The following is a 19,456-nucleotide window of genomic DNA, read 5'->3' as shown; positions in this document are numbered from 1 at the left end:
CAACAATCACATGTTTGCTTACAGCCACCGAGCGCTCAGAGCCCAGAGCGTCTGTTGCCACAAAAGCGTGCGTGCCGTCCCCGGACAGGTAGCTTCCCACATCTTCTGTTCCATCACTGTCGACAACACTGGTAATGAGCATGTGATTGTATGCTGACATCACAGTCACTGTGAAAACGCACATGAGACCAAATGAGCCATAAAAACAGTTTCACCATATGCGGCGGGCAATCCATCACGTTCAAAACGGTGCGGTCAGCATCGCTTAGACACATCGAGCCCATTATCAAGAGGAGCTATCCATATGCAGCACCCCAATTTCAATAATGAGCGTGTGGATCGATCCATTCCAAGCAGTGCGAAGCCACCGACTCGAAGCAGCCCGTTGCCAACGGAACGGCGCCGTTGACGTCACACGAGCTGCCCGGGGCCAGCGGCCGCCTGAGCGTCGTGCAGTCCTGGTCACCAGGCGACCAGCGCGGACGGCGTCATTACTGGACGGGGCGGACCGCCGACCGACCCGCGCGGCCGTCCCGGCCCAGCCCCGACGCCAGCGCCTCGGCCAGGCGTCACTCGATGATCCAGAGCATGTTGAGCCCGGTCGGACCGATGTGGATCTTGTCCAGCATCGAGTCGTGCTTGTGCCGCACTATGTACAGGAACAGCAGCAGCGTGTGGAACAGGTTGTTCCGCCCCTGCAACGCCGAAGGCGTCATCAGCAGCCGGCACGCCTCTGGCGTCTTCAGCGATAGGCTGGCCGCGGATGACGTCACACCACACTCCACACTCCATTGGTGGGTCGGTTCGGTCCAAAACCTAGCACAACAAGGACGTCCTGACGGGAACGGAAAAAGGTGACGACCATTGATAATTGCCGCGCTAAGAGAACTGGGCACGTTCGGTACTCAGCGCCCCGCATTAACTGGCTCGCCTCAGTCAGGTCAACTCGCCGACTTCCCAAGGCCCCCCACCCCCACAACAACGGCAGCAACAGCGTGCAGACCTCACCTTGACCACCTGGTGCGTCTTCCCCAGGAGCAACGGCATGCAGACCTCACCTTGGCCAGCTGGTGCGTCTTCCCTAGGGCAGCAGCAGCATGAAGACCTCACCTGGCCGCTTGGTGCGTCTTCCACAGGGCAGCAGCAGCATGAAGACCTCACCTTGGCCGCCTGGTGCGTCTTCCACAGGGCAGCAACAGCATGCAGACCTATCCTTGGCCAGCTGGTGCGTCTCCCCCAGGGCAGCAGCAGTGTGCAGTAGACCTCACCTTGGCCACCTGATGCGTCTTCCACAGGGCAGCAGCAGCAAGCAGTAGACCTCACCTTGGCCATCTGACGCGTCTTCCCCAGGGCAGCAGCAGCATGCAGTAGACCTCACCTTGGCCAGCTGGTACGTCTTCTCCAGGGCAGCAGCAGCATGCAGTAGATCTCACCTTGGCCACCTGATGCGTCTTCCCCAGGGCAGCAGCAGCATGCAGTAGACCTCACCTTGGCCATCTGACGCGTCTTCCCCAGGGCAGCAGCAGCATGCAGTAGACCTCACCTTGGTCAGCTGGTACGTCTTCTCCAGGGCAGCAGCAGCATGCAGTAGATCTCATTGGCCACCTGATGCGTCTTCCACAGGGCAGCAGCAGCAAGCAGTAGACCTCACCTTGGCCATCTGACGCGTCTTCCCCAGGGCAGCAGCAGCATGCAGTAGACCTCACCTTGGCCAGCTGGTACGTCTTCTCCAGGGCAGCGCAGCATGCAGTAAACCTCACCTTGGCCACCTGATGCGTCTTCCCCAGGGCAGCAGCAGCATGCAGTAGACCTCACCTTGGCCACCTGATGCGTCTTCCCTAGGGCAGCAGCAGCGTGCAGACCTCACCTTGGCCAGCAGGTGTGTCTTCCCCAGGGCAGCAGCAGCATGCAGTAGACCTCACCCTGGCCAGCTGGTGCGTCTTCCCTGGGCAGAGCATGCAGTAAACCTCACCCTGGCCACCTGATGCGTCTCCCCAGGGCAGCAGCAGCATGCAGCAGACCTCACCTGGCCAGCTGGTGCGTCTCCTGGCCGCTGACCAGTGAGAAGCGCGGGGGGTGATCTCGGTCTGGTGAATGACCAGCCGGTGTCGGCCGGCCGCCGGCTCGTCCGGTGCCCGGCACACGTGCTCGTTTGTGAAGGTGCGCCCGTCAGGGTGCGACGGGTGCGGCGGCAGGCGGGCGTCCATGTAGGCCGCCAGCAGATGCATCACCAGCTGTCGGCCCCGGTCAGCAACGGCGTGAGGGAGGAGGGCGTCACATGGGGAACCACACGCGGTCACAGGGCGGCGACGGGGGCCACGTCGGGTAGCGCTGGCAGACGCGGAGGACGGTGTCAGGGTTCACTGGCAGGAACGGGAACGAGGGGGGGGGGGGGCACGTGAGGCCGTGACACTGGCAGGAGAGGGCGTCGGAGCACGGCGACGCGCGTGGGGATCCCAGAGGCAGACACAGGGATACGCGAGGCCCGCTGGCGCACCTCCGAACCCGTCACGGGGCCTGCTCACATATGATCTTAACTGCGCTTCAAAACAAAAGCAGTTTTTAAATGGGCGCACTCGAGTCGGGCTGGGATAATTCTGGCATTACGTGACCGCAACACTGCATGCAGTGGAATTACATTACAGCCCGTCCGTATTTTCTCTCCGTTTTTACTGCGTTGCGTTGCGATTCGCTCCACTAATAACTACGATCGTATGCGGCTTACGATGCATGGATCGGTGTTTGCAGCGCTTAGAGATCTAAATTTAAACTCTCAAGATCTATCCGACCTCCCATCGTCTAAAATGTTCATCCTGCACCCTCGCGACGTCCCGCTCGTCCAGGGCAGGCTGCATAGACCGGCGACCAGTGGGCCGAGTGGGCCCCTGGAGGGGACCCCGCCGGGCGCCCAGTGCATACCCTGCGGGTGGGTCCCTGCGCGGGCTTAAACTCGGCGGTCGGCCACCAAGTGCATGCGGTCCTGCCCCACCGTCATCCAGTCTGCTTCATCCCATGGCTCTGAAATGATCTTGCCTGGTCATTTCAGCAAGATCATTTCAGAGCCAATCCCATATCCAGCCTAAGAAAGCTTAAATCAGTCGTATGAGTAAAGCCTTGGACGGATTCCGCGGCGGCGGGCGCGCCGGAGGTGCACGGAGGGGCGCGGGCGCGGTCGGCCGGCGCCGTACCGCCGAGTCGTGGGTAGGTGCTCCTCCAGGCCTTGCCCCGGAGTGTGCCGCCGCCGTTCCAGCGGAACTCCTTCAGACAGCCGCCGCGGCTCAGCTCTGGAACAGGCGCAGACGCCGGCTCGTCACCGAGAGCTGCGCACCACGGCACAGCGATGGCTCGCTGGTGCCTCACAGGGATGAAATGCAGCAGATCTGAGGCCTTCAGAACACTTTTATCTTTCTGAGCCCCTCCCCTTCCCTCTGGCAAACACCGAGTTCACAAGCCCGTCACCTTGATGCATAGATGGACTGTGGGCTGAGACAAGCGAATATTGTACTCTTAGCCTCAGATTGATAACGTCCATCTGATTGCACCAAAACAGGTCGTCGACATAAGAAATGAGCCGAGTTAAGCGCTGGCCCAGCTGTAATGCGACTTCCTGCATCCGGTATGACAGAAGACCCCGACGTATCCCCCAGTTACTGTCTCTATCGTCTAATTCGGAAGACCCGGTGCGCCGCACACGCCCCGCTCAGTGACGACCCCCGGACACCAGTGCGTGGCGCCACCATGCACCTCACACCTTGACCAGGACGTACCTCGTATGCGAAACACTACGTACTCCTGGTGCGTGGAGACGGAGAGAAAATGGAGGACGGCGTTGAGCGTTGGCACGTCCCGCACCAGCTGGGACGTCTTCCTCAGCTTATCCAGCCCCACCTCGCCTGTCGACAGAGCACCACTGGGCAGGTCAGCACAGGCATGGTCAGAGCTGGCATGGTCAGAGCTGGCATGGTCAGAGCTGGCATGGTCAGAGCTGGGATGGTCAGAATTGGGATGGTCAGAGCTAGGATGGTCAGAGTGAGATGGTCGGAGCTGAGATGGTGAGCTGAGATGGTGTCAGAGCTGGCATGTTCGAGCTGGGGTGGTCAGAGCTGGTATGGTCAGAGCTGAGATAGTCAGAGCTGGCATGGTCAGAGCTGGCATGGTCAGAGCTGGGATGGTCAGAATTGGGATGGTCAGAGCTAGGATGGTCAGAGCTGAGATGGTCGGAGCTGAGATGGTCGGAGCTGAGATAGTCAGAGCTGAATGGCCAGAGCTGAGATGGTCAGAGCTGAGATGGTCTGAGCGGGGATGGTCAGAGCTGAGAAGGTCAGAGCTGAGATGGTCAGAGCTGAGTGGCCGGAGCTGGGATGGTCAGAGCTGAGATGATCAGAGCTGAGATGGTCAGAGCTGAAGTGGTCAGAGCTGGCATGGTCAGAGCTGAAATGGTCAGACTGAGATGATCAGAGCTGAGATGGTCAGAGCTGGGAGGGGTGGTCAGTAATACAGCAATCCGAACTGGCGTGACCAGTACTAGGGGCGGTCAGAAATGGGGGCAGCATCCCCAACACAGCATTGCAAATAATACCGTGTTTGTGACAGCTTATACAAACACTGTGTCATCGACATCTACAACGTCGAGCCCCTTGTTGACCAAATGATCTCGACTTCGCGCCCGATATGGACGCGGTGCACCGCGCAGCGCACGGGCGACGCGAGATCACACCGAGCTGCCCGTGTGTGTACCAGAGAGGGTAAGGACCAGGGAAGGCCTCCCGCGTGCGCCATGAGGCGTCCACTCATCGATCTGCGCCTCCGGGAGGCCGTGCGTACCAAGGAGGGTAGGCTAGAGGAGGCTCCCGCGTGCGCGGCGGAGCGTCCACTCACCGATCCGCACCTCGGAGAGGCCGTGTGTACCGGAGAGGGCGGATGCAGGACATGCTCCCGCGTGCGCGGCGGAGTGTCCACTCACCGATCTGCACTCCGAGAGGCCGTGTGTACCGGAGAGGAAAGATGCCAGATAGGCTCCCGCGTGCGGCCACGGAGCGTCCACTCCCGATCTGCATCTCCGAGAGACGTGTCTCCTCAGCGCGGCGTTCACCGAGTCGATTCTTTCACGAGCCGCACCAGGATGGTCTGCAGAGCCACTGGAACGCGCCAGGCAGCGCGTGACCGTCAGCACGGTGACGTCACACTGGAGCTGCTCTTCACACGCCGCATGGGTCGGCGATCACACGCGGCACGCGCGGACGTGCCGGCCCTGTGCGCGGCCGGTGTCACGAGCATACTCCTGGCGTGCGACCAGGCTACCAAAAATCGCTATCACGGCAAAAAGGCGTTCTGCTGGGCAACGCCATGGTTCTCATTTGACCTTATCAGACGCATGCCGCGCCGCGGTCGTCGCAGCGCCGCTCTGGGCGCCGTCACTCGCACGCGTGCGTGACGTCACCGAACGGCTGGCGGCCGGCCGGCACCACCACGCGCACGTTCTCCGTCCAGCGGAAGAGGGTAAGCGCGCTGTGCCGGCTGAGCGTCGATGCGCGCCAGGTGCGGTCCAGTGACGAGTGCGTGCGCTCTCCGCCTTCTGTCGGCGGCCGAGCCGTCGTCCGTCTCCGGCGGTCGCGCACAGACAGTGGCGGGCGAGGGGTGCGTCAGGTGGCGGCGCGCACCGCGACTCGCCGGAGCACGGCTGACAGCGGTCAAAGGAGGGGTGCGTTCAGGTGGCGGCGCGCACCGCGACTCGCCGGAGCACGGCTGACAGCGGTCAAAGGGTGCACGCTCGAGAAGCGAGGCGCAGGGTCGTGACGATCACATGCACAGCTCGGAGTAAACCAGCGGTCCTGGAAACAGACTGACAGAGCGTGCCAATGTCAGGTGATGCCCACATAACGCTGATGGTGTCAGGGAGATCGCAATATCACTGGAGAGATCGTTAACACTGACATCCGAACTAGTACCATTTAATCGATATCAGTGAATACTGAAGGTCAGACATTAGCCCTATGGAGCATGATTGTTGACCACGTTGCCCGGATTGGGGGTGACTGACGACATCCCAGCCTCGCATGCCAGTTGCCCAACGCTTACGAGTAACATCGTCACTTCGCCGTCACTACGCCGCCGGGCCGGCTCTCCACAAGACTTCAGCACGCGCGCCCGGCAGCGCACAGGTAGCTCCGCCGACCTTTCGTCGTCAAATAACGCCACGGCCGGTGCCACGCCACTGACCTGGTACACGTGTTTCTGCGGTGAGTGCGTGAACAAGTCCGCCAGAGAGGAATTGCTGTGATTCCAGAAGCTCTGGCTCTGATTGGCTGACGCTTCCATCGACGCGTTCACTGAAAACAGCAGAGGTTGAAGTCTTGAAGGCTACAACATCCCCTGAACCCCGTCATCAGACGTCAAGACATGCAATCGGTCCATAAACGCCCTGACACGCAGCACTTTTCGCATTCACACGATCTCACTTTGGTTGCTTGAAGTGTGCCGACCCCAAGGTGTCGACAACACCCATCGCATTTCAACGCGCCGGACGGTGAGCATCACGCAAGACGCACACCGGACAAGCGCGACTGACGAGGCCGACGCCGATCACACCAGCGCGCACCCCGGCACCGTCCGCCCACATAGCCGCCGACTGCGAGCCGGGGCGCACGGGGGGGGAGGGGACGGCACTCACGTGCGTTGCGTCGTCGCTCCGCCTCCTCGTATTGCGCCATGTACTGTAGGAAGCTTGTCCTTGTCGGTGATCTCGATGGCCGGCCGGTTGACGGGGCGTGCTGATACGGGGCCGGCCGAAACCGACGGCGGCGCCAGCGGCGACCGCTGCGACCACACGGGTCAGGGGTGAAACACAGGTCAGACACCGGCGACACATAGGTAGAGGTCAACAGAGGTCTGACACTGCCGGGAAAGGGGGCAGAGGGTCAGACACCGTAGACATATGGCCACACGCGGGTCAGAGGTCAGACGCAGGTCGAACACCGGCGACCACAGGGCGACACGTGGATCAGAGGTCAGACGGAGGTCAGACACTGCCGACACAGGGGTCAGAGGTCACGCACAGATCAGACGCCGGACGCCATGCGGGTCACAGGTCAGACGCTGCCGACACAACGCAACACGGCCAGAGTCCACACGTGCCATATGCCGGGGACCACTACGCCCAGTAAGCATAGGACAGCCACATCAACATGCACGTGCTTCGGTTTGCACCAGCTACAACCGCTTCAAACGCTGCGAAGTCACAAAAACAGAAGCGTGGCAAGATCAACTGGCAAACACACATCGGTTGCAACCGTCAGTAACTCTATATTTGCACGTGTAAATCTATATAGATTTTTTACGCCATTGCACCGAATCGAATTTGCACGAATCCCAACAATTGCGCATTGCACAGAAAATATACTGAAATGACGAACAATGAAGATGTTCTATTTTTCCGCACATATCGTCAGCACATCTTGTGATGGTGTAATTTTATGACTACACCCCGTCGCAAGACTGCTGTCGTTAGATCACATTGAAAACAGTATCCTAGCTGAAGATTACTTTGTGTGGACACTGACTCGTGCAACCGACTGGTCCAGACTGTGAGATGGTTATAGCATTACGTATTAGCCAAAAATACCACAAATATTTAAAGCATAGTTAGAGCCCCTAGTCCCAGATGCCAGCCTGTGAAAAAAACGCATGTCCTCACTGTCGAGAATATGCATGCATTTGGCGGTTATAACACTCACGTCACGTGAATGATTTGCCTCGACCTCCTCATGTCTGTCAGTCTCGCTGTAAAGGCATGTCACACGCGCCGAGCGCTATACCTAGCCATATCACAAAGCCATGGCGGCGATATGTAGTGCAGCGTTGAATTCACAAACCAACAATAGAGCGCCACGCCTGCGGGTTGACGCTGAGGTGAGACCTCACTGAAGAATACCGCATCAATGTGCCCGGCTGCCTGAGACAAGCATGCCAAACTACCTGGGCGTACGGCGAGCCGCGCTGACCGTAGGGCGAGCCTAGCTGACCGTAGGGCGAGCTCTGCTGGCCGTAGGGCGAGCCTGGCTGACCGTAGGGGCGAGCTCTGTGTTGGCCGTAGGGCGAGCCTGGCTGACCGAAGGGCGAGCCTGGCTGACCGTAGGGTCGAGCTTTGTTGGCCGTAGGCGAGCTCTGTTGGGCCGTAAGGCGAGCCCTGTTGACCGTAGGGCGAGCCCTGTTGACCGTAGGGCGAGCCCTGTTGACCGTAGGGGCGAGCCCTGTTGACCGTAGGGCGAGCCGTGCTGGCCGTAAGGCGAGCCGTGCGTGGTCCAGCCGGCGCTGGCCGAGCCGTCCTGGTAGCCCCAGGAGGAGACGGAGGCGGAGAGGGCGCGGCTGCCGCCCACCTGGTCCGACCGGTCCAGCCAGCTCAGCGCCGAGAGGTCCATGGGCGTGGCGGGGCGAGCCGCCGGTGCCGGTCGCGCTCCGGGTCCGGCCGGGGGCCGGCTGCCGATGGCCGGGTCTGGCCGCACCACCCGAGCACGGACGCGCGTCAGAGGGTGCAGCGCCAGGCGGCGAGAGCGCTGGCGACGCTCAAAACGACGGGCCCGCTCCCAGTCGGCGACAGAGCACCCCGGCCAAGGCCAAGAGCCCAGCCCCATTACGATAGCTTTGGAGAAGAAAGACGCCACGTGTGCAATAGAATTAGCTTTGAAATTCTTGGCTCAAGTCAGCGAGCCATTGGACCTGTAGATGACATTTGCATGCAGCTGCCCAACAATGCGTGATGCTGTTACTTGGCATGTGTTTTATTCCATTTCAAAGTTACCCAGGTGGTCACGTCTGGGACACCCTGGTCAGGGTTGACGAGATACAAACCAAAAACTGCATCCACTCGCGGCGCATAAACAACAGCGTGAACGAGGAGCGGCGGGCTATGCACTGCCATCCAAACCAAAAGGGCCTCAGTGCCATTAGGTAAATAGTTAAGAAAAATTTCACATTTAGGCAATTAAGCATCCTCTTGGCACACACAAAGTTCATCCAAATTTTGAACTTAAGGATACGTTTCACACTTAAAGATATTGAAGTAAGCATCAGATATGATCAAAACATGCTGACTAATAACTATTGGCAAACTTTTTAATTGGAAAAGACCGCCCTAGACTGCACAAATATCTGCATATTAATATGCTTCTCAATGCGTTATGGTTTTGATTCCGTAATCGTTCCTTGCACATTGCACTGATGGAGAACCAATTGGCGGCCACTTTATCTGAGACAGCGCTCACCAACGCCAGATGTGAACGCCTCGACAATCATATTTTTCTTGGCCTTGATCGCCGCATGGCTTATGGAATGGCTGGGTTTGAATGTTGTTATTAGGTCATGAATGTCAAGTTGACTTTGAAATATTCCCCACAATATGTCTTTTCTCTTTTCACGGGCGTGTGCCTCAGAAACTAGAGGCGCTACCGTTTTAAGAAGGGCAGGATTGTGAGCAAGCACCGAAAAGCATTCAATATGGCTATTTCAGTTCAAAGCCCCATATGAATGTGAAGCCCCCCCCCCCCCTTAAGATCACATGGCATTACATTACAGCTTTTCGAGATGCATCGAATAAGATAACGGCATTTCCAGCAACAACAAAAATGGTGTGAAGGCCTTTTCATCTGAATGGCAGTGTAACCACACCCAGAGCACTTAAGTTCACCTATGCCCTTGATTTCAGTATGGGAGATGGCAAGCCTAGGAATCACAGGAACTGGGTCGAGCACCACGGCGAGCGACGTCGCAGACGCCGGCCCGCACCTCCCCGCTCCCCTCCCCCCCCCCCCCCCGTCAACCTGCGGACCGCCTCCCACCGGCGGGACGCGCGGCCGAGACGGACGCTCCAGCCCTCACCAATGCCGCCCCACGCTGAGCAGGCGCTTTCTGCTCGTCCGTCAGGCTCAAGACGGTGCAGCCCAGGCCCGGGTACAGGTAGCGGGTCATGTGGACGGCCAGATTAAGGCAGCTGATGACGAGCACGCCCAGCTCCAGCCGCCAGAGCAGCAGCAGTGGCACGCCCAGCAGCTCGGAGGCCAGGTACGAGCCATAGTACCTGTCTCAGGAGCACACTGTCAGATGGGACCCACATACAGCAGCTTGGAGGCCAGGTACGAGCCGTAGCACCTGTCTCGGAGCACACTGTCAGATGGGACACACATAACAGCAGCTTGGAGGCCAGGTACGAGCTGAACCTGGCCCCCATCTCAGGTCTATTGGGGAGCTTTACCATGGTAACACGTGGCAACACAGAATAAGGCTAGCAGCATTGCAAAACATCAAGCAGACACTAAGTGTTATGTCAGCAGATATACACAAACTTCGCTGTACAAACCTCGTAGACCTGTTGCCCACAATATTATTGGGCAAGTGATTGCAAACAGAAAACCTCTCTGTGCACAATTACAGCTGGTAGGTACCCCAATATCTAAATGATAGATGCCTTGATACTTGACAAATGGATGTCCTGATAACTAACCTGAACACCTAAAAACCATGAAACAATAACATTGGGGTTTCATGCATCTTCACAGGCACCCTAGAGCGGTGCCCATGGTTTGCCTTAAAGATGGACACACTAGTGGCCCAAACATATGCAAACACTGGCAGATCACAAAATAATATATATTTACATATACAGGCTGCTTTTGCTTGATTGCATGCACCATTACTTACATCTACTTTTATACTTACATTTCTAATGTGATGAAGAGTGACAAGAACAGGTTAATCAATATCCAAAAGGCTGACTGTCGTGAAACAGCACCTAAGTTCTTGCGCAGCAGCACCTCTGACACAAACTGATTGACTGCCATCTTGTGTTTTCAGTCCTGCAAGGCCAAAGAAACATAAAAGAACCAGACCACATCACCAGCATGCTAGCATGGGAGATCACTGAGTATGTGCATGCAATGTGTAAGCACTTTGAACCCTCCTCCTATTCAGAAATTAACATATCAGGGTGTTCCATGCATGGTAGCACCAAGATGCCAGCAACTCCAAGCAGCATTTGTCAGAATGTCCATCAAATCACAAATTGGCCCATGCTCTTTTATAATGGGTGTACAATCTGCATATTGAGAAGTGGGAGGCTTGGCTTTGTTTGGATTTAATAGGTGACCATAATTGGATGCTAATAACTGGAAATATTACCTGCTCCTGGTTTAAGTAGTATGTCATTTAGTAGTCTGGTGGTCACAGTTCAGGGATAAATACCTTAATCAGCCATGGGCCAGATATCCACTATCTAAAATCCACACATTTGTCTGAGGTAGCATTGCAATTTGAAATTTTTCAACTAAATTAAGGTGCAGGAGGGGTTCAAAGGCTTCACCTATAACATGTACTGATTTCCCTCCTTGTTAGGCTGCACCTACATCCAGTTGTGTTGTCGATCTGGCTGTGTTGATTTATGACAAGAGACTGCTAGATGAAACAAGAATTTCATGCACCACATTAACACAACGCTCAGACAGGGGTTCACATTTGCTTATTGGATGTTTCCAAACCATCATTGGGCACTTCAGTTAATGCATCTAGTCCACAAATTATACCCAGCTGATTTGACAACCAATCAATGAACAGCTTTATTTTTGTTGTTTTTCATTGATGGGTCCACAGTTTTAGCCAATATATAAACAATGATGGTCAATCGCAATACCCTCATCAGTCATCAGTAAAGCTCATGATATTTTCACATGGAAGAATGAGGCCCACAACTCCACTGTTTATTTCCCTGGTGGGAAGTAGCTACCTGTCGGTTTTTACTTTTGTTCTGATGGCAAGTATGCATTTCAATAAGTGCTCACCATCCCCAACCACTATTCTACACTACTCTCATAACCTGGTACAAAATAGGAAGCTGCCACAAGGACTCATCACTTATTTCATCTATGCTACCTCTTTCACGATGGAAAAATAAAAAACGGTATCTCTCCAAGATACAATAATTACCTTCTTGACCACACGAAGAAAGCTCACTGGTTTACTACGCAAGCCACGCAAAACATCAAGCCGTAATGCCGATCTTTGTTTCAAGTTGCAAACCTAACGTGACTCAAACAATAGCTGGAAGAGTTTCCTGAAATGTGCGTACTGTCCTTTGAGTTAGTTGAGTGCAATGTCTGCGTTGAGTTCATTAAGTTAGCTTAGTGTGGCGTACTCCAAACTCAGCACGACTCCCCACCCACTCGCACCACGCCGGCCGAAAGCGCGTCCGCCAATCTAGTAGCACGCCAAAACCTCCAAATATGGAAATGCCCGTCTCTTATGCGTCACATTCGGTGCCATGCCATAAGGTGTACAGCTCGAGAACATTTTTTTAGTGGCTTCAACTTACTTTATTCGTCGAAAGAGGAACGCGGGGCTCCCTAACTAATCCCGCATGAAAACCGGCTCATCCTAAATGAGTCACACGTGCAATTTTGTTTTGATAAGCTAGGCAATACGGAAAATATGATCAACAAGGTCCGTCACTCAAGATCACGATTTATTGCATATGTGTGGGAGAAAAACCGGTGAGTAACAGCTTGGGTTACGTTGGGTGCTGTCATCCTTCCCGGCATTATTGGTACGTACCACGGAGCTGAATGGAGAATCAGATCCCGTGAGATCTTCGTACCCAATGGCGATTTAATCACGCCGTCCAGGGCAAGATCGCTTAAGGCAGGATCATCGTCGCTAGCAGCGTTTGGAGGGTGTGGGAAAGGCGGTGTGTTAACAAGTCGTGACATAGCGACGTTCCCGAGTGAGAGCAGCGCATCCAACCAATACGTGTTCAACCGTAAGCCGAACATTACAAGCCTCGCAAGACCGGTGGTGCAAAACGACTGAAAAGATGACTGTGGGTGAGACGAGTGTGGCCACATCTCAAGCGCACCAACACTACTTCTCTCTGCCTGTTCTCCTGGTGACATGTGGCCCATAGTTGGAGTGTGGGTTTGATTCGATGCATTGGCTAGCATGTGAGACATCCTACTGATTTACAAATATCAAGCAAAACAGACTTAAGTAAAATGAAGAACACCACCTAATGCATAGTGCCATAGAACATCACCTAGTGCCACTTCCAGAGGCGTTGGTAGACGGACACTTTCGTTCGCAAAAGGGGTCGGCGAGGACATTTCCCACGATGCCATAATGTCCTGTATCCGCAGAAAGGTCACATGTTGATGGGTTGGCAGCGAAAGCATTATATCATGGATATCATGCACTCCCGGGTGGTTGAAATCATCGAGTCGCTGAAGGGCCTGCAGCGATGCCTTGAAGTCTGTGCATATGGTAGCCTGAGGAATACGTCTGACTGATATGTAACAGCACTCATTTTATAGCGTATACCTACGCAGAGAACACTGTACTGAAGTCTGGAAGACGTCCGGTGAATCGAAAGTCAGGACCGATGGCTGCTGCACCCACCTGGTCACCATAAGCAGATCCACCGCTGTAAAAGAAAACGGATTCGACGCGCGGATTTCGGTACTTCAGGAGGATAGACTGTACCTCAAACAGAAGACAATTCCGATTTGTTGGATCTAGATCGACACTCTATTGAGAGAGCATTGTAAACCAAGAAAGGCGTCAATGGAGGGTTACGAGCAACACGAATGCATGGGATGTCAAGAGCTCGTCGCGCCTGTCTGACAGCGTCGGGCAGGACACACGACCTCCGCTCCTGTCCTTGTTGGTGGCGGTCTATTGGTTTCAAGAGCAGCGCATAACTCGACGTTCATCACACTTTGCGATTTGTGGAGCAGCAAGAAGCAACGCCACTCTGTTAGCGCTGGCAGGTTGGCGTCAGCACGGATGGCGAGACCTGGGGTCGTGCGGAAGGCCCCGTGATCAGACGCAGGCAGGTTGATTGAATGGCTCCCAAGCGTTTGCAAAGGTTGGCGGAGATATTACTGAATATGAAGCTGTTATATCCCAACGTTGATCGGACGAGACCGATATAAAGTGTGATGAGCGTCGCACGGTCTGCACGCCAGGCATGACACCTGAGGACGTTAAGCCATTTTAAGCAACGATTTATGACACCTTCTTTGTGAGCTTGGAAGGTTAGACGTGAGTCCAATGTAATTCCCAGAAATAGTATGGGAGTTGGGAGTAGAATGGTATAGGGGCAGAATGGTACGGGAGTACCACAAATTTGTGGAGAGACGGCAAGTGACGGTAAGGGACCTCGCTTGAAAACGAGCGTGGCGTGGAGAGTGGGAGAGAAAGAAAGCCCCATTCTGAGCACCAGTTTCACACAATGATCGATTGCTATTTGCAAAGCTGGGAAAGACTCTTCACAGTCTCTGTGTGAGCTCCATATAGTAAGATCGTCAGCAAACATCGAATATCGGGCACATCCTAGGGTGGTTCGGTTGTGTAAGAAGAAAACATCATTGATGGCGATAAAAGACAGCGTTGGAGACAGAACACCACCTTGTGGAACACCATGATCCATACGATGTAAGTCAGATGCCGTGGATTAGCAGCATACACTGAAGAAATGACTGCAAGAAATTACAAAGAAAATACGCTAAGTGGTCCCGAAGGCCAAGAGCATGCAACTTGCAGATCACGGTTTCGCGAAGGACTTTGTTAAATGCTGATGTGAGGTCAAGAAACACAGCGACGGTTGGACATTGTCGATCCTAGTTGACATGTACATTTGTAGTGAGATGTAAAATGTTTTTTGCTGTACCGTGGTTACTTCGGAATCCACTTTGGAAGGCGTCTAACAGCTGATTTGTTTCGAGGAACCATCCAAGGCCTTCGAGGAACCATGTACTGACCTTTCGTTTCACGACCTGACATGCACAATTTGTGAGTGATATTGGACGATTTGAGTCCGAGGACAGCCTTTCTTTGTCGGGCTTCAGGATTGGAGTGACCATGCTTTGGAGCCATGCGTCTGGGGAAGTGTGATTGATCCAGAGATTGTTGATAGCGACTGGAAGCGTTGATAAGTCTAAAGTAGATAGCTTGGTGAAAACGAGTAAGGTAGTTCATCTGGGCTAACCGAAACTTTCTCCGGGACAATTCGAGTTCACGCATGGTAAGAGGAGCATTATAGGCTTCATCGTGATCAGACGTAAACTCGGGGTTGGAAGTTCTTTTAGTTAAACATGGGTTAACGCTGGGTGAGTAGATATTTGAGGGGGAGACAGAGGCAAAGCGTTGCGCAAATGTGTTGGCGACCTCATGTGGATCGGTTACAATGTCGTTTCCTCTCGCAAGCTGTGGGAAGGCACATACGTGATTTCGGCGAGAGGCAAACGAGCGGACATGCTCCAAAAATTTACTTAACGGCGTAAAGCGCTTGCACGTCGAAGCAAAATCCCGCCACGCCCGATTGATTTTCTCGACGCAAGGTGTCAGAACACGCTTTGCGCGCTTTTGTATAAAATTCCGCATGATGGGCGCCAATGCATTCTTGAAAATCTCTAGGTGCCCTGCGTCGAAGTGCATTTGCCCATTGACAACGCCAGTTCCACCATGAAGCGTTTCCAGTCCGATCAGGTCTGGAACCTCCTGAAATGTTTCGGCTGATAACATTTAGCGGCTGAGTGGACGGCATTGGGGAAATCTGGTACGGTTGTTTTGAAATCGTATGGAACATGCCGGGTGACAGCTATTAAAGGATTCCCAGTCAACACCATTTGTACACCATTTCTTTGTGGAAGGCGGAGGTAGGAGTGCAGTCGCACGCGTAAGAATAAGATGGAGAGGAAAGTGGTCAGAAAATAACAGGCCACTAGTTACAATCCACTGGAATAAGAGAGCGACACGGTGTGACACAATGGACAAGTCTATGGCTGAGGTGGTGTGGTAACTGAAACTCCTAAGCATGTGTGTGCCACCATTGGGGTATACCAGCGAATGTTTGTTGACCACGGTTTCCACGTGGGATCCCCGTGGAGACAAATGTTGGCTTCGGGCCCAGAGCGGATTGTGGGCGCCAAAATCACTAAGCATCAGGCAATTGGCAGGCATTTGTGAGAACAAATAATCAGGAGTGGATTGTGTAATGAGCCGAGAGTTGGGAGGTAAGAATGCAGACAATATCAACACAGATTGGAAAGTTTCACAGTAACCGCCACGAAGTTCAGCTGGGTTTGAAGAAAAGTGTGTCGCTGGAGAACCGAATTTCATGCATAAACCCGCCACGCCACCCTGACGCGCTTCAGAATTTATGCTATTCTGCTAGAGAGTTTATCCGGGAACCTTAAAGTTTGTACGAATCTGAGTCACGGAAAAGGCTTCTTGTAGTGCGGCGACCAGGGGAGAAAATTAATTCATATGTTGTTCAAATTCGGCACAATGCTACAAAAGATCTTCAACATTTCATTGAAGTAAGAACGCCATTTCTTTATGTGACATGACGCGGGTCTGATTAGGCAGGAGAGGAGGACCCTGGAATAAACGCCACGTCTTGTGTGTGTGGGCTGCGTACGATACCCCCGGTTCTTGCCCTCATAGGCTGATGCACTACGTAAGCGGAAGCTTCGTCGCTGTGTAGGAAGCGTGGTGGGGGGGGGGGGGGGGGAGTCAGGGTCCGTTTCCGGGGATGGCGCCCGTGGAGACCTGACGGCCCGGGCAAAAGGAGGGACTTCACTTTGTCGTGTAAGCACACTGGGATGGAGTCATCCGAGTCAACCTCAGACACCGCCTGGCTGCGGTGGTCTGCTGATACTGGTGACCCAGCCTCATCTCGGATCATGATATCAGTGTCAGTGGGCTCTTGGCACGCAGCCAGGGTAACCTCTGCCAACCGCGGAGGTTGTCGGGAGTGGACTCCTTGTACCCTCCAGACCACTATTATCCCTGTAATCGCTGTTGCCTGAGGTGAAGCCTGACTGACGGCGTTTGCGTCGTCTACGCTCGGTGAAGGCGTTTCGCTCGGGGTCAGCTCGGGCGGCGGTTGACTTGTGGATGTAGGTGGTGACGGGGTTTTCAGCAGGTCACTTTTGGCGCTGGTGGTCTGTGACGCTCTGGGCAGCGGCTTACTGCCCGTCGTGCGTGGCGGCGGCGGCCCCCATGTACCGTTCCCAGCCACGGATAGCGTCCCTGACGGGGGTGGCTGCTGACGGTTTGTACGAGGGGTGAGGTGGGTTCCTGGTGGGGTCACACGCAGCTCGCCGCGCTGGGAGTGCCGGCACTCCTCCAGCCCAAAACCCAGGAGGGGTCACCCGGGCGCTGCGGCTCGCAGCGTCTCAAGTTTCTCCTTCCAGACCGGGCACGCAGGATCGGTCACCGGGTACGGGCCCCTGACATGTCGCACAGCGTGGAGGGGGGGGGGAGGGGGCATCGCTCGGAAGGGTGCTCCCCGGCACAGCGTGCACATCTCTGCGAGCGAGCCCCGCGCATGCCCTTGACATGCCCACACTCGTAGGCACTGACTACAGCGGCGGGGCAGCGGGGTGTACCGGCGGACCTCATGCCGCGTGTAGGCTGCGTGCAGATGCGCGGGGGAGTTGCAGCCGTCCGAAACGGACCATTAGCGGGGGGTTGGGGCGCGCAGTTCTCGACGGGGAACGGGTCACTGCCGCTACTCCCTGCGGCGCACTCTCCTCCAGGATTTTCCTCGCAGAGTCCCCCGCCATGCCCGGTCGTAGACTACCCCTTCCACCTGGTTTAATTTGTCTGCTGGGGTGACTCACACCTCTCAGCCCCCGAAAGATGGTCGTGCCAAGAGGGATCGAGTTTGACCGACATCAATGGTTTTCAGGAGGGCGCCGCTCCGCACTGCCGCGGGCCTGAGCTACACTCCCTTCCAGAAGATCGTGAATTCGTCTCGAATCTTGTAGGGGCTGACGTTTCCTGAAGGACTCGGTGGTATAAAAAAATCTTACCAGGAGGAACGCCGTCCCCGTCGGGATCCAACTACATTCCGCTGTCGCAGAAGATGCGTTGTCCTTGGTCGACACCGTGAATCCGCCCACTCCCGTCGTTGCCTTGGGCTACGGAGTAACACCCACGAAGGGAACGCAACGGACGAAGTGTCGGCATACGAAAAACAGTCACGTAGAATACGAAAAGACATGAAACTTGCATCTAAGGAACTATCACGCAGCAGAAACAAAGGTGTCACAGCTCTGAAAGGAACTCCAACACCACATGTTCTAGAAGCGGAGATAACAGGATGAAAACGAAGCGGCGAGTACTGCACATTCTTATGCTACCAGATCGCAATGGAGAGACTTGAAAGCAATATTACTTCGCCGCCATCCATGCAGCGAAGTCCATGCTTCGAAACCTCCCTACTGATTTTCTCCAAGTCCACCGATCGAAACGAGTCTGCGCTTTTTGGTGGTCGCTCTGAAACTGACGATCTCAGGTCACCATCTTTCTATTTTTCCACCATTTCCACCATTTGCTTTCAAAAACCGCATAAATCACCCTGGCGCACTACAAACAAGTCCGAACTCTAAACCGCTCAACTGATCTGTCCCGAACCTTTACCAACAGACACCACATACGATTTCATCAGCTGCTCTGAAATCGGTGACCGCAGGTCATCATCATTACCTTCCATGACCGTTATAAACCATTCTGGAGCATTGCGGTCAAGTCCAAACTCGAAAACCGCTCGAATAATCTTCCTAGGACCTTTGGCAACCGATGGAGCATATGCGATTTCATCTATAATTCGAAAACTGGTGACCCCAGGTCACAATCTTTACCTTCATCTACCGTACAAACCACTCCGCGCGTCCCAGCCAAGTCCAAACTTGAAAACCGCTCACTGGATTTTTCCGGGACTTTCACCAGAAGATAGAACGCAAAGATCTTTATCAGTCGTTCTGAAACTGGTGTCTGGTGAAACTGGGCAGATGGGTTGAGATGTTTCTAAGTTTGGGCTTCACCGCAATGTCTCCGTGGCCTTTACAGTTCTTAAAGGTGTGGATGGTGGCCTCAGGCATCCTGTTTCAGATCGGACACGAAACCACATGATGGCTTTCGATTGGGTTTGGTCTGGAGAAAATCCGTCCAGCGGTTTCGGAGTTTGAAACATGGCTGCATGGAATACAGTGAAGAGTGTTGTCCGCGGTTGAAAGATGCAACGTTAAGTATCACGTCCATGACGTCACGTTAATAAATATTCAGCACCCGCAATCACGGACGGTGATTGATAGAGGTAGGGGGTTATATCCCCGCAAAATGAACTTGAATCATGATTGTGCAATACAAATACTAGGCAAGCATCGCGTTCCTGCCACTCCCGTGTGGTCTTTCGGAGCAGCCCACTGTGCGGAGCATGGACAAGGCCTCATATACGGCATAGGCACGTGCTTCAGAACCATTTCGCAGCTTGAACGGGGAACGAGGGATCATGTTCTGCACTTATCGTAAAACATTAACATCAAGAGTATCGTGTTGCATGAAAGTGATTGACCCCAACTCATCACATCTGCAACCTCGAGAACCCAATGAATCACACGCGTGGTCTTTC

General features: G+C 54.4%; 1 long non-coding RNA gene across 1 annotated transcript; it reads right to left on the bottom strand.

Moving 5' to 3' along the window:
* Window positions 1–9,924: 9,924 nt before the first annotated feature.
* On the bottom strand, window positions 9,925–12,214 carry LOC119098439 (uncharacterized). The gene is made up of 3 exons (XR_005094230.1): window positions 11,971–12,214; window positions 10,711–10,847; window positions 9,925–10,072 (listed from the first exon to the last, which is right to left on the bottom strand). It is a non-coding gene; the product is annotated as an uncharacterized LOC119098439 (long non-coding RNA).
* Window positions 12,215–19,456: the final 7,242 nt, after the last annotated feature.

The sequence above is a fragment of the Pollicipes pollicipes genome, unplaced genomic scaffold (genome assembly GCF_011947565.3).
Source record: "Pollicipes pollicipes isolate AB1234 unplaced genomic scaffold, Ppol_2.1 Scaffold_4740;HRSCAF=5597_pilon_pilon_pilon, whole genome shotgun sequence".
Taxonomy (NCBI): domain Eukaryota; kingdom Metazoa; phylum Arthropoda; class Thecostraca; order Pollicipedomorpha; family Pollicipedidae; genus Pollicipes; species Pollicipes pollicipes.
Note: the sequence above shows the minus strand (reverse complement) of the source record. Positions and strands in the feature narration are given on the sequence as shown.